The sequence below is a fragment of the Rattus norvegicus genome, chromosome 8, assembly GCF_021556685.1.
Source record: "Rattus norvegicus strain SHRSP/BbbUtx chromosome 8, alternate assembly SHRSP_T2T, whole genome shotgun sequence".
NCBI classification, from domain to species: domain Eukaryota; kingdom Metazoa; phylum Chordata; class Mammalia; order Rodentia; family Muridae; genus Rattus; species Rattus norvegicus.
Genome location: NC_141541.1, coordinates 6,462,359 through 6,486,917, shown reverse-complemented (window position 1 = coordinate 6,486,917; position 24,559 = coordinate 6,462,359). Strand labels below are relative to the sequence as shown.

At 39.7% G+C, this 24,559-nt stretch overlaps 1 pseudogene; it reads left to right on the top strand.

Moving 5' to 3' along the window:
* The window catches only part of Vmn2r116l-ps31 (vomeronasal 2, receptor 116 like, pseudogene 31), a 128,660-nt pseudogene that overhangs the window by 41,363 nt on the left and 62,738 nt on the right, over positions 1–24,559 (top strand).

The following is a 24,559-nucleotide window of genomic DNA, read 5'->3' as shown; positions in this document are numbered from 1 at the left end:
CTCAAGTCAATAGCCTTCCTCTACTCAAAGGATAAAGAGTCTGAGGAAGAAATTAGGAAAATGACATCCTTCACAATAGTCACAAATAATATGAAATACCTTGGTATGACTCTATCCAAGCAAGTGAAAAACCTCTATGACAGGAACTTAAAGTTCCTGAAGTCAGAAGTGGAAGAACTCCCAAGATGGAAAGATCGCCTATGCTCATGAATTTGCAGGATTAATAGCAAAAGTGGCCATTTTGCAAATAGCAATTTATAGATTCAATGCAATTCTCATCAAAATTCCAACTAAAGTCTTCATACAGTTAGAAACAGCCTTGCAAATTTATTCAGAATAACAATAACAACGACAACAAAAACAAAAACAACACAGGCTAACAAAAACTATTCTCAACAATGGAAGAACTTTTGGAAGAATCAGCATGCCTGACCTCAAGCTGTAATAGAGAGAGCAATTAGTGACAAAAACTGCATGGCACTGATAAGGAGACAAGCAGTACATCAATTAATAGAATTAAAGACCTAGAAATGAACGCACACACCTATGGTCACTTTATCTTTGACAAAGGAGCTAAAACCATCCAATGGGTAAAAGGAAGCCTTTTCAACAAATGGTACTGGTTCAACTGGTGGTTGGCATGTGGAAGAATGCAAATTGATCCATCCCTACTGCCTTGAAAAAAGCTCAAATCCAAGTGGATCAAGGGCCTCCATATAAAACCAGATACAATCAAACTGATAGAATTAAAAGATGGGGAGAACCTTGAACACATGGGCACTGGGAAAATTTTCCTGACCAAAATACAAAAGGCTTATGCTCTAAGATCAAGAATCCATAAATAAGATCTCCTAAAACTACAAATATTCTGTAAGGCAAGGACACTGACCTTAAGACAAAACAGCATGAAACAGATTGGGAAAAGATTTTTATCAATCCTACATCTGATACAGGGCTAATATCTACTATATACGAAGATCTCAAGAAGTTGGACTACATATTAAAAAATGGTGTAGAGAGCTAAACAAAGAATTCTCAGCTGAACAATATAGAATGACTGAGAAGTATCTAAAGAAATATTCAACATCCTTAGTCATCAGGGAAATGCAAACACAAATAACACTGAGATTCCACCTCACACCATGCAGAATGACTAAGATTAAAAACTCAGGTGACAACAGATGCTGGCAAGGATGTGGAGAAATAAGAACACTCCTCCATTATTGGTGGGATTGCAAGCTGGTACAATCACTCTGGAAATCATTCTGAAGGCTCCTCAGAAAATTAGACATAGTACTACCTGAAGATCCAGCTATACCACTCCTGGGCAAATACCCAAAAGATGCTTCAACACATAACAAGGATACATGCTCCACTATGTTCATAGCAGCCTTATGTATAATAGCAAGAAGCTTGAAAGAACCTAGATGTCCTTCAAAAGAAAAATTGATACAGAAAATGTGGTATATCTACACAATGGAGTACTACTCAGCTATCAAAAACATTGACTGCATGAAATTCATATGAAATAGATGGAACTAGAAAATATCATCCTGAGTGAGGTAACCCAATCACAGAAAAGCAGACAATGTAGGCACTCACTGATAAGTAGATATTAGCCCAAATCCTCGATACAATCCACAGACCACATGAAGCTCAAAAAAAGGACAACCAAAGTTCAGGTGCTTCAACGCTTCATGAAATGGGGACTAAATTATTAATAGGAGGAGATATTGACACAAAGTTTGGAGCAGAGACTGAAGAAATGGCCACTAAGTTCCTACCCCACCTGGGGATCCATCCCATATGCATACAGCCACCAAACCCAGAGAGTATTGCTGATGCCGATAAGTACATGGGAACAGGAGCCTAATATAGCTTTCTCCTGAGAGGCTCTGCCAGATCAGGACAAATAGAGAGGCGAATGCTAGCAGTAAACCATTGAACTTAGAATGGGGTTCCCATTGGAAGATTGAGAGAAAGGACTGAAGGATGTGAAGGGGATTGCAATCTCATGAGAAAATTATAAACCAACCAGAGCTCTCAGGGACTTAACCCCTACCGAAAGATTACACATGGGCAGACCCATGGCTCCAATAGCATATGTAGCAGAGGATGGGTGTGTTGAGCACCAGTGGGAGGAAAGGCCCTTGGTTCTGCCAAAGCTGGATCCCCCAGTGTAGGGGAACTTCAGGGCAGGGAGGTGGAATGGGTAGTTGATTGGGGAGGGGGAACATCCTCTTAGAAGAAGGGGAAGGCTGTTTAGATAGGGGGTTTATGGATGGGATACCATGAAAGAGGATAACATTTGAAATGTAAACAAAATATCTAATAAAAAGTTTTAAGCATCAACAACATAATATAAGAAAAATAGGAGAAGTTATCTCAGGTGTAGAAGATACCTTAGAAGATATTGAAGAAGAGTCAATGAAAATTCAAAAACTAAAAATCTCCTAAGCCAAAAACCCCAAGAAATCCAGGACACAATGAAAATCACAAACCTATGAATTATAGGACTAGAAGACTGTGAAGATTTGCAGCTCAAAAGACCTGAAAGTGTCTTCAACAAAATCATAGAAGAAAAATTTCCCCAACCTAAAGAAAGAAATGGCCCTAAGTATACAAGAGGCCTATAGAAGAATGCCAAGTAGATTGGACCAAAAACGAAAATTCACTTGTCACATAATAATCAAAGCACTAAATGCACAGAACCAAAAAAAAAGACTCTTAAAAGGTGTAAGGGAAAAAATCCAAGTAGCATATAAACTCAGACCTATGCCATTACACCAGACTTTACAACAAAGACACTAAAAGCCAGAAGAACCTGAACAGAGGTCATGAAGACCCAAGTAGAACACAAATGCCAACTAAGGCTATAATACCCAGCAAAACCCTTAATCATCATAGATGGAGAAACCCAAATATTCCAAGAAAAACAAAACTTAAACAATATCTATGTAATTGTCCAGCCCAAAAGAGAATTCTAGAAGAAAATCTCTAACACAAGTAGGGTACCCATTCCAAAGAAAAAAACAAGGTATCAATAATCTCACAACAAAACCTGATACACATAATACCTAATACCACACACAACAAAAACCATATCAGAAACTAACAATCACCTGCCTTTAGTATCACTCAATATCAATGTACTGAATTCCACAATAAAAGACAAAAGTTAACAGATTGGTTGCAGGATCCAGCATTTTGCTGCATACAGAAACATACCTCAATAACAAAGACAGAAACTAACTCAAAGTCCAAGGCTAGAAAAAGGTGTTCCAACCAAATGGCCCCAAGAAGCAAGCAGGATTTGCCATCCTAATATCTGATAAAATAGACTTCCATCCAAAAGTTATAAAGAGACATGGGTAAGCACTCTTCATATTCATCAAAAATCCACCAGGAGAATGTGGTAATTCTGAACATCCATGCTCCAAATGCATGGGCACCCACATTTGTAAAAGAAATGTTACTAAACTCAAAATACTTATTGAACTCCACACAATAACACTGGAAGGCGTCAGCACTCCACTGTCACCAATGGACAGGTCATTGAAAGAGAAAATTAACAGAAACACAGTGAAACAACTCTAGGTTATAAATCAAATGGATTTAACAGATATCTATAGAACATTTAACTTTAAAACAAAATTCTTAGCACCTCATGGCACCTTCTCCAAAATTGACCATACAATCAGTGACAAAAGAATCCTCAAAATATGTAAGAAGATTGAAATGCATCCTATCAAATCACTACAGACTAAGGCTAGAATTCAACAATAGCAGAAATAACAAAAACCCCACATATGCATGGAAACTGACCAACTCTCTACTCAATGATAACTTGGTCAGGGAAGAGATAGAGAAAGAAATTAAAGACTTCCTGGAATTCAGTGAAAATGATGACACCTTAACCAAACTTATGGTACACAATGAAAACAGTGCTAAGAGGAAAATTCATAGCACGAAGCACCCTCAGAAAGAAATGGGAGAGATTCTACACTAGAAACTTAATGGCATACCTGGTAGAACTAAAAGAAGAAATCACACCCAAGAGGAATAGACGTCAGGAAATTATACAGGTTGAAATCAACCAAATATAAACAAATAGAACAATAGAAAAAAAACAAAAGCTGGTTCTTTGAGAAAAATCAACAAGATAGATTATACCCCTAGCCAAACTAATCAAAGGGTCCAGAGACAGAATCAAAATTAACAGAATCTGAAAATAAAAGGAAGGCATAACGACAGAAAAGAGGAAAATCAAAAAATCATCAGATACTGCTACAAAAGCCTATACTCTACAAAATTGGAAAATCTAGATGAAATGTATGATATTCTAACAGGCACCACATGCTAAAATTTAAATCAAGAGCTGGTAAACTATGTAAACATGCTCAGATTCCCTAAGGAAATAAGTCATTAAAAAACCTCCCAAATTAAAATAGCCCAGGGTCAGATGACTTTAATGCAGAATTCTGCCAGACCTTCAAAGAAGAGCTAATACCAACACTCCTCAAAATATTCCATGAAGTAGAAGCAGAAGGAACACTACCTAATTCATTCTATGAAGCCACAGTTACACTGATACTGAAACCACACAAAGATCCAACAAAAAAGAGAGCTTCAGTTCAATTTTGCTTATGAATATCAATGCAAAAATACTAAATAAAATTCTCATAAACCAAATCCAAGAAAACATCAAAACCATCATTCAAGTAGGTTTCATCCTAGGGATGGAAGGATGGTTCAGTATACGAAAATTCAATAACATAATCCACTATATAAACAAAATCAAAGAAAAAAAACACATGGTCATCTCATTAAATGCTGAAAAAGCATTTGACAAAATACAACACCCCTTCATGTTAAAAGTATTGGAGAGATCAGGAATCCAAGGCCTATACATAAAAATAATAAAAGAATTATATAGAAAACCACCAGCCAATAAAAAATAAATGCAGAAATACTTGAAACAATCCCACAGAAATCATGGAAAAAACCAAGGGTGCCCACTCACCACATATCTATTCAATAAAAGACTTGAAACTCTACCTAGAACAGTAAGACAGCAAAAGGAAATCAAGGGAATACAAATTGGCAAAGAAGAAGTCAGGTATCACTATTTGCAGATGATATGATACTTTACCTAAGTGATCCCAAATATTCTACCAGAGAACTTCTATAGCTGATAAACAACTTGACCAACGTGACAGGATATAAAATTAACTCAAACAAAACAAGAACCTTCCTTTATACATATGATCAGCAGGCAGAGAAAGAAAATAGGGAAACAACACTCATTACAATAGTCACAAATAATATAAAATACCTTGAAGTAACTCTAACTTAGCAAATGCAAGATGTGATAAGTACTTCAAGTGCCTGAAGAAAAAAATTGAAGAACTCAGAAAATGGAGAGATCTCCCATGTTCATGGATTGGTAGGAATAACATAGTAAAAATGGCCATCCTACCAAAACGAATCTACATATTCAATAAAATCCCAATCCAACATTCCAGTACAATTCTTCAAAGACACAGAAAGAGCAATTCTCAAATTCATCTGGAAAAAACAAAAAACTCAGGATAGCAAAACCAATTCTTAACCATAAAAGAACCTCTGGGAAAATAACTATCCCTTACTTTTAAGCTATACAACAGGGTGATAAGAACAGCATGGTATTGATACAGAGATAGACAGGTTGATCAATGGAATAAAATTGAAGACCCAGAAATAAATTCACAAATATATTGACACTTAAGCTTTGACAAGGAAGCAAAAAAATATACAATGGAAAAAAAGAAAACATCTTCAATAAATGGTGCTGTTCTAACTGGCAGTCAATATGTAGAAAATGAAAATAGACCCATATTCATCTCCTTGCACAAAACTCAAGTCCAAGTGTATCAACTACCACAGCATCAAGCTAGATACACTGAATCAAATAGAAGAGAAAGTGCAAAAGAGCCTTGAACTCATTGGCCTGGAAGAGGGGGCAGAATTTCCTAAGCCCAACTCTAATGGCTTATGATCTAAGATCAAAAATTGATAAATGGGGCCTCATGAAACTGAAAAGCTCCTGTAAGGCAAAATGGGTCAAATTTGTAACTTATAGTTTGGGGAAAATACTTCACTAACCCCATATCTGATAGAGGGCTAATATCCAAGATATATAGAGAATTCAAGAAGCTAACTTCCAAAAAGCCAGACAAGTCAATCAAAAATGGGGTACAGAACTAAACAGAGAATTCACAGCAGAGGGATTCGAATGGCAGTGAAGCATTTAAAGAAATGTTCAAAATCCTCAGTGGTCAGGGAAATGCAAATCAAAATGATTCTGAGATTTTACTTTATACCAATCATGACGGCAAAGATCAAAAACTCAGATGAGTGCATATGTTGGTGAGAAAGTGGAGAAAAAAGATAACTCCTCAATTGCTCTTGTGATTGCCGTGATACAACTACTCTGGAAATAAATTGCATGTTCGTCAGAATATTGGAAATAGATCTAGCAGAAATCCCAGCTATATCACTCATAGGCAAAGACAGATGCATGTACTCCACTAGGTTCATACTGACCTTATTTGTGATATCCAGAAGCTGGAAACAACCTAGATGTTCCACAATGGAATTATGGTTACATAAAGTGTGGTTCATTTACACAGTGGAATGCTGTTCAGGGATTAAGAATGAGGATATCATGAGTTTTGCAGGCAAATGGATGGAACTAGAAAATATGCAGAGTGAGGTAACTCAGACTCAAAAGACATGAATTTATATACTCACTAATAAGTGGATATTAGACAAAATTGTACAGAATACCCAGGACATAATCCACAGACCTCAAAAATGTTAGCAAGCTGAAGGGCCCAACTGAGGATGCTTCAACCCCACTTGGGAGGGAGAAGAAAGCAATCATGGGAGGGAGAGGTAAAAAGGGACTTGGGTAGGAGAGGGAAGGGGAATGAGAAAAAGGGAATATGTTCAGGTATTGAGGAGATGGGGTGAATCTCTGAAGGGCAGCAGAATCAATGGAAACAGGCTATCTTGAGAGATCTGAGGAAGGAGTAACCTGTAGATTGTAGCAGAAAACTAGGAGGTGAGAGACTCTCAGGGCTCAAAGAGAGGGACTCAGATAAAATGCCCAACAGTGGAGAGGATGAACTTGCAGAATCCACTGCCAGAAAAATGGCAGGACATCAAGTGGAGGGATATGGTTGCCATCCCATAGTCAGAAACTCTGACCCAGAATTTTTCCTGTCTAAAACTGAAGGGACAAAAATGGAGAAGACACTGAGGGAAAGGAGGTCCAGTGACAGATGCAAATTAGGATCCATCTCAAGGGGAGCCTCCAAGGACTGACACTATTACTGATACTATGGTGTGCTTACAAACAGGAAACTAGCATGTCTGCTCTCTGGTAGGCCCAACAAGTAAGCTGGCAAAGACAGAAACAGAAACCTACATTCAACCAAAGGACTGATGTCAGGGACCACTTTAAGCTGTTAGAAGTTGAGGGGTTGGGCAACCCCATAGGAAGACAAGCAGTCTTCACTTACCTAGACCCCTGCTATCTCTCAGACACTGAGACACCAACCAGGCAGCATACACAACTGATCTGAGACCTTCAATACATATACATCAGTGTACTGCCTGATTTCACCTCAGTGAGAGACAATGCACCTAACCCTGAAGAGACTTGAGGCCCCAAAGAGTGGGGAGAGATGGCAGGCTGGAAGATGTGGAGGCCATCCTCTTGAAAATATGCACATGGGGTGAGGGTAGGAAAATTATTATGCATGGTATGTTTACTGTCTGGACTTTTCATCTCAGACACCTCTTTGGAGTGCTGAATTTAAGGTAAAACCAAGTAACAAGCACCCTCCAGTTGGCAGACTGAAAAAAAAATGGAAATGAATTTGAATAACAAGTAATATAGTTAATAAATTTTTAACTCTTTCTTTTTCTGTGAGCAATTTTCCCTCTTTTCTTTCTTCTTTTCTCCATCTTTATTATATTGGTTATTTCTTATTTACATTTCAATTGTTATTACCTTTCCCAGTTTTCAAGCAAATATTCCCCGAACCCCTCCCCCTTCCCTATTCTATGGGTGTTCCCCTCCTTATCCTCCCCCGATTGCCGCCCTCCCCCCAACAATCACATTCACTGGGGGTTCAGCCTTGGCAGGACCAAGGGCTTCGTCTTCCACTGGTGCTCTTACTACGCTATTCATTGCTACCTATGTGGTTGGAGCCCAGAGTCAGTCCATGAATACTCTTTGGGTAGTGGCTTAGTTTCTGGAAGATCTGGTTGGTTGACATTGTTGTTCATATGGGGTCTCGAGGCCCTTCAAGCTCTTTCAGTCCTTTCTAACATTCCTTCAATGGGGGTCCTGTTCTCAGTTCAGTGGTTTAATGATGGCACTCGCCTATGTATTTTCTGTATTCAGTCTGTGTCTCTCAGAAGAGATCTACGTCCAGTTCCTGTCGGCCTGCATTTCCTTGCTTCATCCAACTTATCTAGATTGGTGGCTGTATATGTATGGGCCACATGTGGGGCATGCTCTGAATGGGCATTCCTGCAGTCTCTGTTCTAAACTTTGCCTCTGTGTTCGCTCCCACAAACTTTGCCTTCTTGTTCCCCTTTTAAAGAAGGAGTGAAGCATTCACATTTTGGCCATCCTTCTAGAGTTTCACGTGTTCTGTGCATCTAGAGTAATTCGAACATTTGGGCTAATAGCCACTTATCAATGAGTTCATACCATGTATGTTATTCTGTAATTGGGTTACCTCACTCTGGATGATATTTTCCAGTTCCATCCATTTGTCAATGAATTTCATAAAGTCATTGTTTTTGGTAGTTGACTAGTATTCTATTGTATAGATGTACCATATTTTCTGTATCCATTCCACTGTTGAAGGACATCTGGGTCCTTTCCAGCTTCTGGCTATTATAAATAAGGCAGCTATGAACATAGTGGACCATATGTCTTTGTTATATGTTGGCCATCGTTTGTGTATATGCCAAAGAAAGGTATAGCTGGGTCCTCAGGTAGTTCAATGTCCAATTTTCTGAGGAACCTCTAGACTGATTTCCAGAATGGTTGTACCAGTCTGCAATCCCACCAACAATGGAGGAGTGTTCCTCTTTTTCCACATCCTCGCCAGCATTTGCTGTCACCTGAGATTTTGATCTTAGCCATTCTCACTGGTGTGAGGTGAAATCTCAGAGTTGTTTTGATTTGCATTTCCCTTATGACTAAAGATGTTGAACATTTCTTTAGGTGTTTCTCAGCCATTCAGCATTCCTCAGCTGTGAATTTTTGTTTAGCTCTGAACACCATTTTTTTTTATTAACTTGAGTATTTCTTATATACATTTCGAGTGTTATTCCCTTTCCCGGTTTCCAGGCAAACATCCCCCTCCCCCCTCCCCTTCCTTATGGGTGTTCCCCTCCCAACCCTCCCCCCATTGCCGCCCTCCCCACCACAGTCTAGTTCACTGGGGGTTCAGTCTTAGCAGGACCCAGGGCTACCCCTTCCACTGGTGCTATTACTAGGATATTCATTGCTACCTATGGGGTCAGAGTCCAGGGTCAGTCCATGTATAGTATTTAGGTAGTGGCTTAGTCCCTGGAAGCTCTGGTTGCTTGACATTGTTGTACTTTTGGGGTCTCGAGCCCTTTCAAGCTCTTGCAGTTCTTTCTCTGATTCCTTCAACGGGGGACCTATTCTCAGTTCAGTGGTTTGCTGCTGGCATTCGCCTCTGTATTTGCTGAATTCTGGCTGTGTCTCTCAGGAGCGATCTACATCCGGCTCCTGTCGGGCTGCACTTCTTTGCTTCATCCATCTTGTCTAATTGGGTGGCTGTATATGTATGGGCCACATGTGGGGCAGGCTCTGAATGGGTGTTCCTTCAGTCTCTGTTTTAATCTTTGTCTCTCCCTTCCCTGCCAAGAGTATTCTTTTTCCTCATTTAAAGAAGGAGTGAAGCATTCACATTTTGATCATCCATCTTGAGTTTCGTTTGTTCTAGGGATCTAGGGTAATTCAAGCATTTGGGCTAATAGCCACTTATCAATGAGTGCATACCATGTATGTCTTTCTGTGATTGGGTTAGCTCACTCAGGATATTTTCCAGTTCCAACCATTTGCCTACGAATTTCATAAACTCGTTGTTTTTGATAGCTGAGTAATATTCCATTGTGTAGATGTACCACATTTTCTGTATCCATTCATCTGTTGAAGGGCATCTGGGTTCTTTCCATTTTCTGGCTATTATAAATAAGGCTGCGATGAACATAGTGGAGCACGTGTCTCTTTTATGTGTTGAGGCATCTTTTGGGTATATGCCCAAGAGAGGTATAGCTGGATCCTCAGGCAGTTCAATGTCCAATTTTCTGAGGAACCTCCAGACTGACTTCCAGAATGGTTTTACCAGTCTGCAATCCCACCAACAATGGAGGAGTGTTCCTCTTTCTCCACATCCTCGCCAGCATCTGCTGTCACCTGAGTTTTTGATCTTAGCCAATCGCCCTGGTGTGAGGTGAAATCTCAGGGTTGTTTTGATTTGCATTTCCCTTATGACTAAAGATGTTGAACATTTCTTTAGGTGTTTCTCAGCCATTCGGCATTCCTCAGCTGTGAATTCTATGTTTAGCTCTGAACCGCATTTTTTAATAGGGTTATTTGTTTCCCTGCGGTCTAACTTCTTGAGTTCTTTGTATATTTTGGATATAAGGCCTCTATCTGTTGTAGGATTGGTCAAGAACTTTTCCCAATCTGTTGGTTGCCGTTTTGTCCTAACCACCGTGTCCTTTGCCTTTCAGAAGCTTTGCAGTTTTATGAGATCCCATTTGTCGATTCTTGATCTTAGAGCATAAGCCATTGGTGTTTTGTTCAGGAAATTTTTTCCAGTGCCCATGTGTTCCCGATGCTTCCCTAGTTTTTCTTCTATTAGTTTGAGTGTGTCTGGTTTGATGTGGAGGTCCTTGATCCACTTGGACTTAAGCTTTGTACAGGGTGATAAGCATGGATCGATCTGCATTCTTCTACATGTTGCCCTCCAGTTGAACCAGCACCATTTGCTGAAAATGCTATCTTTTTTCCATTGGATGGTTTTGGCTCCTTTGTCAAAAATCAAGTGACCATAGGTGTGTGGGTTCATTTCTGGGTCTTCAATTCTATTCCATTCGTCTATCTGTCTGTCTCTGTACCAATACCATGCAGTTTTTATCACTATTGCTCTGTAATACTGCTTGAGTTCAGGGATAGTGATTCCCCCTGAAGTCCTTTTATTGTTGAGAATAGCTTTAGCTATCCTGGGTTTTTTGTTATTCCAGATGAATTTGCAAATTGTTCTGTCTAACTCTTTGAAGAATTGGATTGGTATTTTGATGGGGATTGAATTGAATCTGGAGATTGCTTTTGGTAAAATGGCCATTTTTACTATATTAATCCTGCCAATCCATGAACATGGGAGATCTTTCCATCTTCTGAGGTCTTCTTCAATTTCTTTCCTCAGTGTCTTGAAGTTCTTATTGTACAGATCTTTTACTTGCTTGGTTAAAGTCACACCGAGGTACTTTATATTATTTGGGTCTATTATGAAGGGTGTCGTATCCCTAATTTCTTTCTCGGCTTGTTTCTCTTTTGTATAGAGGAAGGCAACTGATTTATTTGAGTTAATTTTATACCCAGCCACTTTGCTGAAGTTGTTTATCAGCTTTAGTAGTTCTCTGGTGGAACTTTTGGGATCACTTAAATATAGTATCATGTCATCTGCAAATAGTGATATTTTGACTTCTTCTTTTCCGATCTGTATCCCTTTGATCTCCTTTTGTTGTCTGATTGCTCTGGCTAGAACTTCAAGAACTATATTGAATAAGTAGGGAGAGAGTGGGCAGCCTTGTCTAGTCCCTGATTTTAGTGGGATTGCTTCAAGTTTCTCTCCATTTAGTTTAATGTTAGCAACTGGTTTGCTGTATATGGCCTTTACTATGTTTAGGTATGGGCCTTGAATTCCTATTCTTTCCAGGACTTTTATCATGAAGGGGTGTTGAATTTTGTCAAATGCTTTCTCAGCATCTAATGAAATGATCATGTGGTTCTGTTCTTTCAGTTTGTTTATATAATGGATCACGTTGATGGTTTTCCGTATATTAAACCATCCCTGCATGCCTGGGATGAAGCCTACTTGATCATGGTGGATGATTGTTTTGATGTGCTCTTGGATTCGGTTTGCCAGAATTTTATTGAGTATTTTTGCGTCGATATTCATAAGGGAAATTGGTCTGAAGTTCTCTTTCTTTGTTGTGTCTTTGTGTGGTTTAGGTATAAGAGTAATTGTAGCTTCGTAGAAGGAATTCGGTAGGGCTCCATCTGTTTCAATTTTGTGGAAGAGTTTGGATAATATTGGTATGAGGTCTTCTATGAAGGTTTGATAGAATTCTGCACTAAACCCATCTGGACCTGGGCTCTTTTTGGTTGGGAGACCTTTAATGACTGCTTCTATTTCCTTAGGAGTTATGGGGTTGTTTAACTGGTTTATCTGTTCCTGATTTAACTTTGATACCTGGTATCTGTCTAGGAAATTGTCCATTTCCTGAAGATTTTCAAATTTTGTTGAATATAGGTTTTTATAGTAAGATCTGATGATTTTTTGAATTTCCTCTGAATCTGTAGTTATGTCTCCCTTTTCATTTCTGATTTTGTTAATTTGGACGCACTCTCTGTGTCCTCTCGTTAGTCTGGCTAAGGGTTTATCTATCTTGTTGATTTTCTCAAAGAACCAACTTTTGGTCCTGTTGATACTTTCTATGGTCCTTTTTGTTTCTACTTGGTTGATTTCAGCTCTGAGTTTGATTATTTCCTGCCTTCTACTCCTCCTGGGTGTATTTGCTTCTTTTTGTTCTAGAGATTTTAGGTGTGTTGTCAAGCTGCTGACATATGCTCTTTCCTGTTTCTTTCTGCAGGCACTCAGCGCTATGAGTTTTCCTCTTAGCACAGCTTTCATTGTGTCCCATAAGTTTGAGTATGTTGTATCTTCATTTTCATTAAATTCTAAAAAGTTTTTAATTTCTTTCTTTATTTCTTCCTTGACCAGGTTATCATTGAGTAGAGCATTGTTCAATTTCCACGTATATGTGGGCATTCTTCCCTTATTGTTATTGAAGTCCAGTTTTAGGCCGTGGTGGTCCGATAGCACGCATGGGATTATTTCTATCTTTTTGTACCTGTTGAGGCCCGTTTTTTGACCAATTATATGGTCAATTTTGGAGAAAGTACCATGAGGAGCTGAGAAGAAGGTATATCCTTTTGCTTTAGGATAGAATGTTCTATAAATATCCGTTAAGTCCATTTGGCTCATGACTTCTCTTAGTCTGTCGACATCACTGTTTAATTTCTGTTTCCATGATCTGTCGATTGATGAGAGTGGGGTGTTAAAATCTCCCACTATTATTGTGTGAGGTGCAATGTGTGTTTTGAGCTTTAGTAAGGTTTCTTTTACGTATGTAGGTGCCCTTGTATTTGGGGCATAGTTATTTAGGATTGAGAGTTCATCTTGGTGGATTTTTCCTTTGATGAATATGAAGTGTCCTTCCTTATCTTTTTTGATGACTTTTAGTTGGAAATTGATTTTATTTGATATTAGAATGGCTACTCCAGCTTGCTTCTTCTGACCATTTGCTTGGAAAGTTGTTTTCCAGCCTTTCACTCTGAGGTAGTGTCTGTCTTTGTCTCTGAGGTGTGTTTCCTGCAGGCAGCAGAATGCAGGGTCCTCGTTGCGTATCCAGTTTGTTAATCTATGTCTTTTTATTGGGGAGTTGAGGCCATTGATATTGAGAGATATTAAGGAATAGTGATTATTATTTCCCTTCCCAAATATTCATATTTGGATGTGAGGTTATGTTTGTGTGCTTTCATTCTCTTTGTTTTGTTGCCAAGACGATTAGTTTCTTGCTTCTTCTAGGGTATAGCTTGCCTCCTTATGTTGGGCTTTACCATTTATTATCCTTTGTAGTGCTGGATTTGTAGAAAGATATTGTGTAAATTTGGTTTTGTCATGGAATATCTTGGTTTCTCCATCAATGTTAATTGAGAGTTTTGCTGGATACAGTAACCTGGACTGGCATTTGTGTTCTCTTAGGGTCTGTATGACATCAGTCCAGGATCTTCTGGCCTTCATAGTTTCTGGCGAGAAGTCTGGTGTGATTCTGATAGGTCTCCCTTTATATGTCACTTGACCTTTTTCCCTTACTGCTTTTAATATTCTTTCTTTATTTTGTGCGTTTGGTGTTTTGACTATTATGTGACGGGAGGTGTTTCTTTTCTGGTCCAATCTATTTGGAGTTCTGTAGGCTTCTTGTATGCCTATGGGTATCTCTTTTTTTAGGTTAGGGAAGTTTTCTTCTATGATTTTGTTGAAGATATTTACTGGTCCTTTGAGCTGGGAGTCTTCACTCTCTTCTATACCTATTATCCTTAGGTTTGATCTTCTCATTGAGTCCTGGATTTCCTGTATGTTTTGGACCAGTAGCTTTTTCCGCTTTACATTATCTTTGACTGTTGAGTCAATGATTTCTATGGAATCTTCTGCTCCTGAGATTCTCTCTTCCATCTCTTGTATTCTGTTGGTGAAGCTTGTATCTACAGCTCCTTCTCTCTTCTTTTGGTTTTCTATATCCAGGGTTGTTTCCATGTTTTCTTTCTTGATTGCTTCTATTTCCATTTTTAATTCCTTCAACTGTTTGATGGTGTTTTCCTGGAATTCTTTCAGGGATTTTTGCCATTCCTCTCTGTAGGCTTCTACTTGTTTATTAATGATTTCCTGTGTTTCCCTAAGTGTGTTCATGTCTTTCTTGAAGTCCTCCAGCATCATGATCATATATGATTTTGAAACTAGTTCTTGCTTTTCTGGTGTGTTTGGATATTCCATGTTTGTTTTGGTGGGAGAATTGGGCTCCGATGATGGCATGCAGTCTTGGTTTCTGTTGCTTGGGTTCCTGCGCTTGCCTCTCGCCATCAGATTATCACTAGTGTTACTTTGTTCTGCTATTTCTGACAGTGGCTAGACTGACCTATAAGCCTTTGTGTCAGGAGTGCTGTAGATCTGTTTTCCTCTCTTTCAGTCAGTTATGGGGACAGTGTGTTCTGCTTTCGGGCGTGTAGTTTTTCCTCTCTACAAGTCTTCAGCTGTTCCTGTGGGCCTGTGTCTTGAGTTCACCAGGCAGCTTTCTTGCAGCAGAAAATTTGGTCTTACCTGTGGTCCCGAGGCTCAGGTTCGCTCGTGGGGTGCTGCCCAGGGGCTCTCTGCAGCGGCAGCAACCAGGAAGACCTGTGCCGCCCCTTCTGGGAGCTTCAGTGCACCAGGGTTCCAGATGGTCTTTGGCTTTTTCCTCTGGCGTCCGAGATGTGTGTGCAGGGAGCAGTCTCTTCTGGTTTCCCAGGCTTGTCTGCCTCTCTGAAGGTTTAGCTCTCCCTCCCACGGGATTTGGGTGCAGAGAACTGTTTATCCGGTCTGTTTCTTTCAGGTTCCGGCGGTGTCTCAGGCGCAGAGGTCCTGCCGCTCCTGGGCCCTCCCCCACGGGAGCCCAGAGGCCTTATACAGTTTCCTCTTGGGCCAGGGATGTGGGCAGGGGTGAGCAGTGTTGGTGGTCTCTTCCGCTCTGCAGCCTCAGGAGTGCCCACCTGACCAGTCGGTTGGGTCTCTCTCTCACCGGGTCTGGGAGCAGAGAGCTGCTGCGAGCCGGGATCTGCCTGAACACCATTTTTTAATAGGGTTATTTGTGTCTCCGTGGTCTAACTTCTTGAGTTGTTTGTATATTTTGGATATAAGCCATCTATCAGTTGTTGGATTTTTAAAGATCTTTTCTCAATCTGTTGGTTGCCGTTCTGTCCTATCAATTGTGTCATTTGCCTTATGGAAGCTTTGTACTTTTATGAGATGCCACTTGTTGATTCCTGATGTTAGAGCATAAGCCATTGGTGTTTAGTACAGGAAATTTTCTCCAGTGCTCATGTGTTCAAGACCCTTCCCCACATTTTCTTCTATTACATTGAAAGTACATGTTTTTTTTTTTTCTTGTCTTTTTTTGGGGGGGGTTGGTTTTTTTTTTTTTTTGTTTTTTTTTTTGTTTTTTTTGTTTTTTGGAGGTGCTTGATCCACTTGGACTTAAGCTTTGTACAGGGTGGTAAGAAAGGTTTGATCTGCATTCTTCTGCATGTTGACCTCCAGTTGAACCAGCACCATTTGCTGAAAATGCTATCTTTTTTTCCATTTGATGGTTTTGGCTCCTTTGTAAAAAATCAAGTGCCCATAGGTGTGTGGGTTCATTTCTGGGTCTTCAATTCTATTCTATTGGTCTATCTGTCTCTCTCTGTACCAATACCATGCAGTTTTTATCACTATTGCTCTGTAATACTGCTTGAGTTCAGGGATAGTGATTCCCCCTGAAGTCCTTTTATTGTTGAGGACAATTTTAGGTATCCTGGGTTTTTAGTTATTCCAGATGAATTTGCAAATTGTTCTGTCTAACTCTTTGAAGAATTGGATTGGTATTTTGATGGGGATTGAATTGAATCTGTAGATCGATTTTGGTAAAACGGGCATTTTTACTATATTAATCCTGCCAATCCATGAGCACGGGAGATCTTTCCATCTTCTGAGGACTTCTTCAACTTCTTTCTTCAGAGTCTTGAAGTTCTTATTGTACAGATCTTTTACTTGCTTGGTTAAAGTCACACCGAGGTACTTTATATTATTTGGGTCTATTAGGAAGGGTGTCGTTTAGTTTAATGTTAGCAACTGGTTTGCTGTATATGGCTTTTACTATGTTTAGGTGTGGGCCTTGAATTCCTATTCTTTCCAGGACTTTTATCATGAAGGGGTATTGAATTTTGTCAAATGCTTTCTCAGCATCTAATGAAATGGTCGCGTGGTTTTGTTCTTTCAGTTTGTTTATATAATGGATCACGTTGATGGTTTTCCTTATATTAAAATATCCCTGCGTGCCTGGGATGAAGCCTATTTGATCATGGTGGATGATTGTTTTGATGTGCTCTTGGATTCGGTTTGCCAGAATTTTATTGAGTATTTTTGCATCGATATTCATAAGAGAAATTGGTCTGAAGTTCTCTTTCTTTGTTGGGTCTTTGTGTGGTTTAGGTATCAGAGTAAATGTGCCTTCATAGAAGGAATTCGGTAGTGCTCCATCTGTTTCAATTTTGTGGAATAGTTTGGATAATATTGGTACGAGGTCTTCTATGAAGGTCTGATAGAATTCTGCACTAAACCCGTCTGGACCTGGGCTCTTTTTGGTTGGGAGACCTTTAATGACTGCTTCTATTTCCTTAGGAGTTATAGGGTTGTTTAACTGATTTATCTGTTCCTGATTTAACTTTGGTACCTGGTATCTTTCTAGGAAATTGTCCATTTCCTGCAGATTTTCAAGTTTTGTTGATTATAGGCTTTTATAGTAAGATCTGATGATTTTTTGAATTTCCTCTGAATCTGTAGTTATGTCTCCCTTTTCATTTCTGATTTTGTTAATTTGGATACACTCTCTGTGTCCTCTCGTTAGTCTGGCAAAGGGTTTATCTATCTTGTTGATTATCTCAAAGAACCAACTTTTGTTTCTGTTGATTCTTTCTATGGTCCTTTTTGCTTCTACTTGGTTGATTTCAGCTCTGAATTTGATTATTTCCTGCCTTCTACTCCTCCTGGGTGTATTTGCTTCTTTTTGTTCTAGAGATTTTAGGTGTGCTGTCAAGCTGCTGACATATGCTCTTTCCTCTTTCTTTCTGCAGGCACTCAGAGCTATGAGATTTCCTCTTAGCACAGCTTTCATTGTGTCCCATAAGTTTGGGTATGTTGTAAATTCATTTTCATTAAATTCTAAAAAGTTTTTAATTTCTTTCTTTATTTCTTCCTTGACCAGGTTATCATTGAGTAGAGCATTGTTCAATTTCCACTTATATGTGGGCATTCTTTCCTTATTGATATTGAAGACCAGCTTTAGGCCGTGGTGGTCCGATAGCACGCATGGGATTATTTCTATCTTTCTGTACCTGTTGAGGCCTGTTTTTTGACCAATCATATGGTCAATTTTGGAGAAAGTACCATGAGGAGCTGAGAAGAAGGTATACCCTTTTGCTTTAGGGTAGAATGTTCTATAAATATCTGTTAAGTCCATTTGGCTCATGACTTCTCTTCGTCTGTCTACGTCTCTGTTTAATTTCTGTTTCCGTGATCTGTCCATTGATGAGAGTGGGGTGTTGAAATCTCCTACTATTATTGTGTGAGGTGCAATGTGTGTTTTGAGCTTTAGTAAGGTTTCTTTTACGTACGTAGGTGCCCTTGTATTGGGGGCATAGATATTTAGGATTGAGAGTTCATCTTGGTGGATTTTTCCTTTGATGAATATGAAGTGTCCTTCATTATCTTTTTTGATGAATTTTATTTGAAAATTGATTTTATTTGATATTAGAATGGCTACTCCAGCTTCCTTCTTCTGACCATTTGCTTGGAAAGTTGTTTTCCAGCCTTTCACTCTGGGGTAGTATCTGTCTTTGTCTCTGAGGTGTGTTCCCTGTAGGAGGCAGAATGCAGGGTCCTCATTGCATATCCAGTTTGTTAATCTATGTCTTTTTATTGGGGAGTTGAGGCCATTGATGTTGAGAGATATTAAGGAATAGTGATTATTGCTTCCTGTTATATTCATATTTGGATCTGAGGTTATGTTTGTATGCTTTTCTTCTCTTTGTTTTGCTGCCTAGACGATTACTTTCTTGCTTATTCTAGGGTATAGCTTGCCTCCTTATGTTGGGCTTTATCATTTATTATCCTTTGTAGTGATGGATTTGTAGAAAGATATTGTGTAAATTTGGTTTTGTCATGGAATATATTGGTTTCTCCATCTATGTTAATTGAGAGTTTTGCAGGATACAGTAACCTGGGCTGGCATTTTTGTTCTTTTAGGTTCTGTATGACATCTGTCCAGGATCTTCTGGCTTTCATAGTTTCTGGCGAAAAGTCTGGTGTGATTCTGATAGGTCTGCCTTTATATGTTACTTGACCTTTTTCCCTTACCGCTTTTATATTCTTTCTTTATTTTGTTCGTTTGGTGTTTTGACTATTATGTGACAGGAGGTGTTTCTTTTCTGGTCTAATCTATTTGGAGTTCTGAAGGCTTCTTGTATGCCTATGGGTATCTCTTTTTTTAGTTAGTGAAGTTTTCTTCTATGATTTTGTTGAAGATATTTACTGGTCCTTTGAACTGGGAATCTTCACTCTCTTCTAAACCTATTATCCTTAGGTTTGATCTTCTCATTGAGTCCTGGATTTCCTGTACGTTTTGGACCAGTAGTTTTTTCCGCTTTACATTATCTTTGACAGTTGAGCCGATGATTTCTATGGAATCTTCTGCTCCTGAGATTCTCTCTTCCATCTCTTGTATTCTCTTGGTGAACCTCGTATCTACAGCTTCTTGTCTCTTCTTTTGGTTTTCTATATCCAGGGTTGTTTCCATGTTTTCTTTCTTGATTGCTTCTATTTCCATTTTTAATTCCTTTAACTGTTTGATTGTGTTTTCCTGGAATTTTTTCAGGGATTTTTGTGACTCCTCTCTATGGGCTTCTACTTGTTTATTTATGATTTCCTGGAATTCTTTCAGGGATTTTTGCGATTCTTCTCTGTAGGCTTCTACTTGTTCTCTAAGGGAGTTCTTCACATCTTTCTTGAAGTCCTCCAGCATCATGATCAAATATGATTTTGAAACTAGATCTTGCTTTTCTGGTGTGTTTGGATATTCCATGTTTGCTTTGGTGGGAGAATTGCGCTCCGATGATGCCATGTAGTCTTGGTTTCTGTTGCTTGGGTTCCTGTGCTTGCCTCTTGCCATCAGATTATCTCTAGTGTTACTTTGTTCTGCTATTTCTGACAGTGGCTAGACTGTCCTATAAGCCTGTGTTTCAGGAGTGCTGTAGACCTGTTTCCTGTTTTCTTTCAGCCAGTTATGGGGACAGAGTGTTCTCCTTTCAGGCGTGTAGTTTTTCCTATCTACAGGCCTTCAGCTGTTCCTGTGGGCCTGTGTCTGGTGTTCACCAGGCAGGTCACTTGCAGCAGAAAAGTTGGTCTTACCTGTGGTCCCGAGGCTCAAGTTTGCTCGTGGTGTGCTGCCTATGAGCTCTCTGTGGCGGCAGCAACCAGGAAGATCTGCGCCGCCGTTTCCGGGAGCCTCCGTGCACCAGGGTTCCAGATGGTGTTTGGTGTTTTCCTCTGGCATCAGAGATGTGTGCAGAGTGCAGTCTCTTCTGGTTTCCCAGGTGTGTCTGCTTCTCTGTTCGTTTAGCTCTCCCTCCCACGGGATTTGCGTGCAGGGAACTGTTTATCTGGTCTGTCCCTTCAGGTTTCGGCAATGTCTCAGGTGCATGGGTCCTTCCACTCCTGGGCCCTCCCCCACAGGAACCCAGAGGCCTTATACAGTTTCCTCTTGGGCCAGGGATGTGGGCAGGGGTGGGCAGTGTTGGTGGTCTCTTCCGCTCTGCAGCCTCAGGAGTGCCCACCTGACCAGGCGGTGAGGTCTCTCTCCCACGGGGTTTGGGAGCAGAGAGCTGCTGTGGGCCGGGATCTGCGTGTTTTCAAAACTTATTCTTTTAACTTCCTATTTTTAAACCTTAAATCTGTATAATTTTACTTTCATTCCCCTCTTCTTCTACTAAGTAATTCTAATCTTAGAATTTTGATATCTTGTCTTATATTTGGTCTCACCAGTTGTTTTAACTGACTGATACTGTTGTCTCAGAACCATCAACTCTACAGCACCCACTCAATTTTTAACAAAAGCAATTAACCTATTTGTCATGCAGGGACCAAAAACTAAAACCAAGAAAATTATTAGTAATGGGCCAGTCATAGCAGAGAGTACGGTAGTCATCTAGGGAGACCGAGTGAACCAAGACTCAAACCAACCTTGTTAAGTGTCTCTATCTTTTTGTAGGAGTCAAGCCTATTCCCACACCTATCCCGATGGAACCCAGGGCAAACATGCTGAGTGTCCCTCTAGGTCCCAGCTCTCAGCCCCAACAGCTAGTATGCGGCTGGTGAGGGCTGAGAATTGACAGCTGTCAGAGTAGTCAGCAGCACCAGGCACGGTGGTGCCATCGTATGTAGCTGAGGCTAAGACCTGGAACTGATGAGATGTCTCGGGGGTCCCTGGGGCATAGGCTGCTGCCAGCTGTGACCAGACTTCTTTCTGTATCATCTGTAGGTCTTTTAGCCTGGCATACAACTCATTATAACTATGACATGTTGGTTCAATAATATCATCTAATACAGTCAGAGGATCTGAGGCCCCATATAAGATCTCAAAGGGGGTTAGACTGAATCTGGAAGGGATATTTCTTGCTCTGAAGAGAGCAAGAGGGAAGGAGTGCCACCCAGTCTGCCCCAGTCTCCATGGTCAATTTGGTCAGGGTCTCTTTTAGAGTTTTATTTATTTACTCTACCTGTCTTGAACTTTGAGGTCTGTAAATACAACAAAATTTCCAATCGACCTCTAAATGCTTGGCCACAACCTGGCTTACCTTGGCAACGAAAGTAGGGCCATTGTCTGACCAGATTACCTTGGGCACTCCAGACCTGGGGAAGACTTCTTCGAGTATCTTCTTGACTACGGAGGCTGTCTCTTGCTTGGTGAGGAAAGCTTCTATCTATTCCTGGAAAGGTATCTACAAGCACTAGGAGATACTTGTGATCATATTTTTCTGGTTTTATCTCAGTGAAGTTCACTTCGACTTTTCACTAAACTCTCTAGGTCTCTTAGTCCTGTTTGTTTGTTAAGCATTCACTTATTGACATACCTTATATTTTTACTGTCTCTCTGGCTAAAATCTTAAAGTCTATTACATACACCTTAACTATTTGGACAAACTTCTTATCTCCTAAATGAGTACATGAAGATAAAGAAAAGGAATTCAGGAACCAGCCCAAGTTATCAGGACTGACTCATAAACCATTTGACAGGAGGGCACCTCCCCTAGCTTACTCAGAGCCACACTTTAACCAGATGTCCTTCAAACCCTGATAAGCCTCTGGCTTCTAAAATCCTGAACGCCCCAGTCAGCACGTACTCTTCTGCTGTGTTGTGATCTCACAGCTATGTTTAAATGAGCCAATCACTTATAGCCGCGCTGACTCTCCCCAACCCCCTGTTCCTCACCCTATAAATACGCCTTGCTTCTAAAAGTCCAGGTCGACACCTCTGTCTCCTGTGCAGGATACGTGTCAGCCCAGAGATCTCCGTAATAGATCTCCGTAATAAACCTCGCCTTTGCTTATTACATCCAAAATGGTCTCTCTGTGTCTGGGGTTCTCTATTTCCCAAGACTTGAGTAAGGGTCTCTCTTCAGGGATCTTTCATTTGGGGGCTCGTCCAGGATCGGTGTTTCCTGGGGCGCACCATCCTGAGACTCGAGCTAGGTTCTTTCATTTGGGGGCTCGTCCGGGATCGGTGTTTCCTGGGGCGCGCCATCCTGAGACTCGAGCTAGGTACTTTCAAGAGCATTGCTAGAGAAGGAAATGACTTTGATCCCTACAGAAACACACTGGTCTAGCCCTGACCATTGAGGGAGCTAACTCAGGCATAGAGGACAAGGTGTTCTGGATATGACATCTGACTGTTTAATTGTTCTCCGGGAAATTTTAAGTTGTATCAGGAAATATTTGAAGTAAGAAATAATTTTGAGAAACCAGATATTTCAGTAGCTAGGAGAATTGAAGATCCTAAAGGAAAGGAACTCTGGGGATTGGGTCCTTATGATGGGGATATCCATAGATCTTGAAAGCCAGCGACAAGACAGATGAAAAAAATAGCCGTATCTACTGGATTCGTGATCAATGGTGAGAGCTCCTATGCAGGGAGATGTCTAATAATAGAATGTTAGATCCAGAAATATTACTGATGAAAATTGGAAGACATATGCAGAGGGAAAAAAAAGCTGAAGGATGGATAGGAGAGTTTGAATTATGAGTCAAGGCTCTTCTTCCAGGAATGATTGGAAAATAGTTAATTGACCCCCCCCCCATTTTACAGAAATTAGGTAAAGCTTTAGGAAAGAAAGTTCAGGCTGTGAGTGAGTTCTGGAGAAGTTGCAAGGGAATTAATATTGCATGTGGAAAAGAGTTTAAAAAGCATCGCACAAATAGTACCTGGATGAGCTTAATAAAGAGATTTTGCAAATTTAAGAAAATTTAAAATTTTAACATTACTCCAACCTATTTAGCAACTTTCTGTTCTCATGCTAATGCTGTAACCACAGAATTTTGCCCAGATGACTTGCGATTTAGAGGTTTTTTCCCTGAGGTTTAAAAGTTAATGTATAACTTACTGTAGCAGATAATGAACTGTGTCTTTGTGTGTACATTATGATTTTGGGTGACATAGTGACACAGGGTTTTTCAGAAATAAAATAATGGGTTTGAGGAGCATAATGAAAAGTCATTTGGTTATTTATTATTCTATAACAAGGGAAAGTATATAACCAATAAAAGACTAAGGGGAGCTCAGAGATTGAAACAAAAAAAGCAGAAACCTGAAGGAGAAGGAGAGAGAGAGAGAGAGAGAGAGAGAGAGAGAGAGAGAGAGAGAGATTGTAAGCTGTCCCTGAACAGTTTCATAACAAAAATTAGTCAGCTGAATGCATCTACCTAAATCATTGTCTGAGACTGATTTTGCACCAGTCCTATCCCATCATTCTTCAGAACACTGAAATGAGTGAGACTGGTCCTTAGCATGAATATAATAAATAGAAATGTTCAAGATCTGAAAATGGAAACAGAAGCAATGTTGAAAACACAAACTGAGTGAATCTTGGGGATGGAAAACATAGGGAAGCAAACAGAACAACAGATGCAAACATCACCAACAGAATACAGGAGATAGAAGAGACAATCCCAGGTGTAGAAAATACAGTAAAAGCAATTGATACATCATTCAAAGAAAATGTTAAACCTAAAAACTTCCTGACATGAAACATTTAGGAAATCTGTAATACCAGGAAAAGATCTTATCTAACAATACTAGGAATAGAAGAAGGTGAAGAGTCCCAGTTCCAAGGACTACAAGATATTTTCAAAAAGTTTATAGAAGAAACTTTCCCAACCTAAGAGATTCCTACAAACATACAAGAAGCTCATAGAACACTAGACTAGGTCAGAAAGGAAAATATCCCTGTCACATAATAATCAAAACATAAAATCTATAGGACAAGAAAGAATATTAAAAGTAGCAAGAAAAAAGGGAAAGGTAACATACAGAGGCAGACCTATTAGAATTATACCTGACTTTTCAAGGTAAACTCTACTATCTAGAAGAGCATGGAAAACACAGAGGCAAAATTCTAATTCATTCTACATGGATTAAGCAAGATATTTCTCAAAAAATCCAAATTCAAACAATATCTATATACAAATCCAGCCCCACAGAAAACACTGTAAAGAAAACTCTAACTAAAGAATGATAGCAGTGTTCAAGGAAACACAGAAAATAAATTATT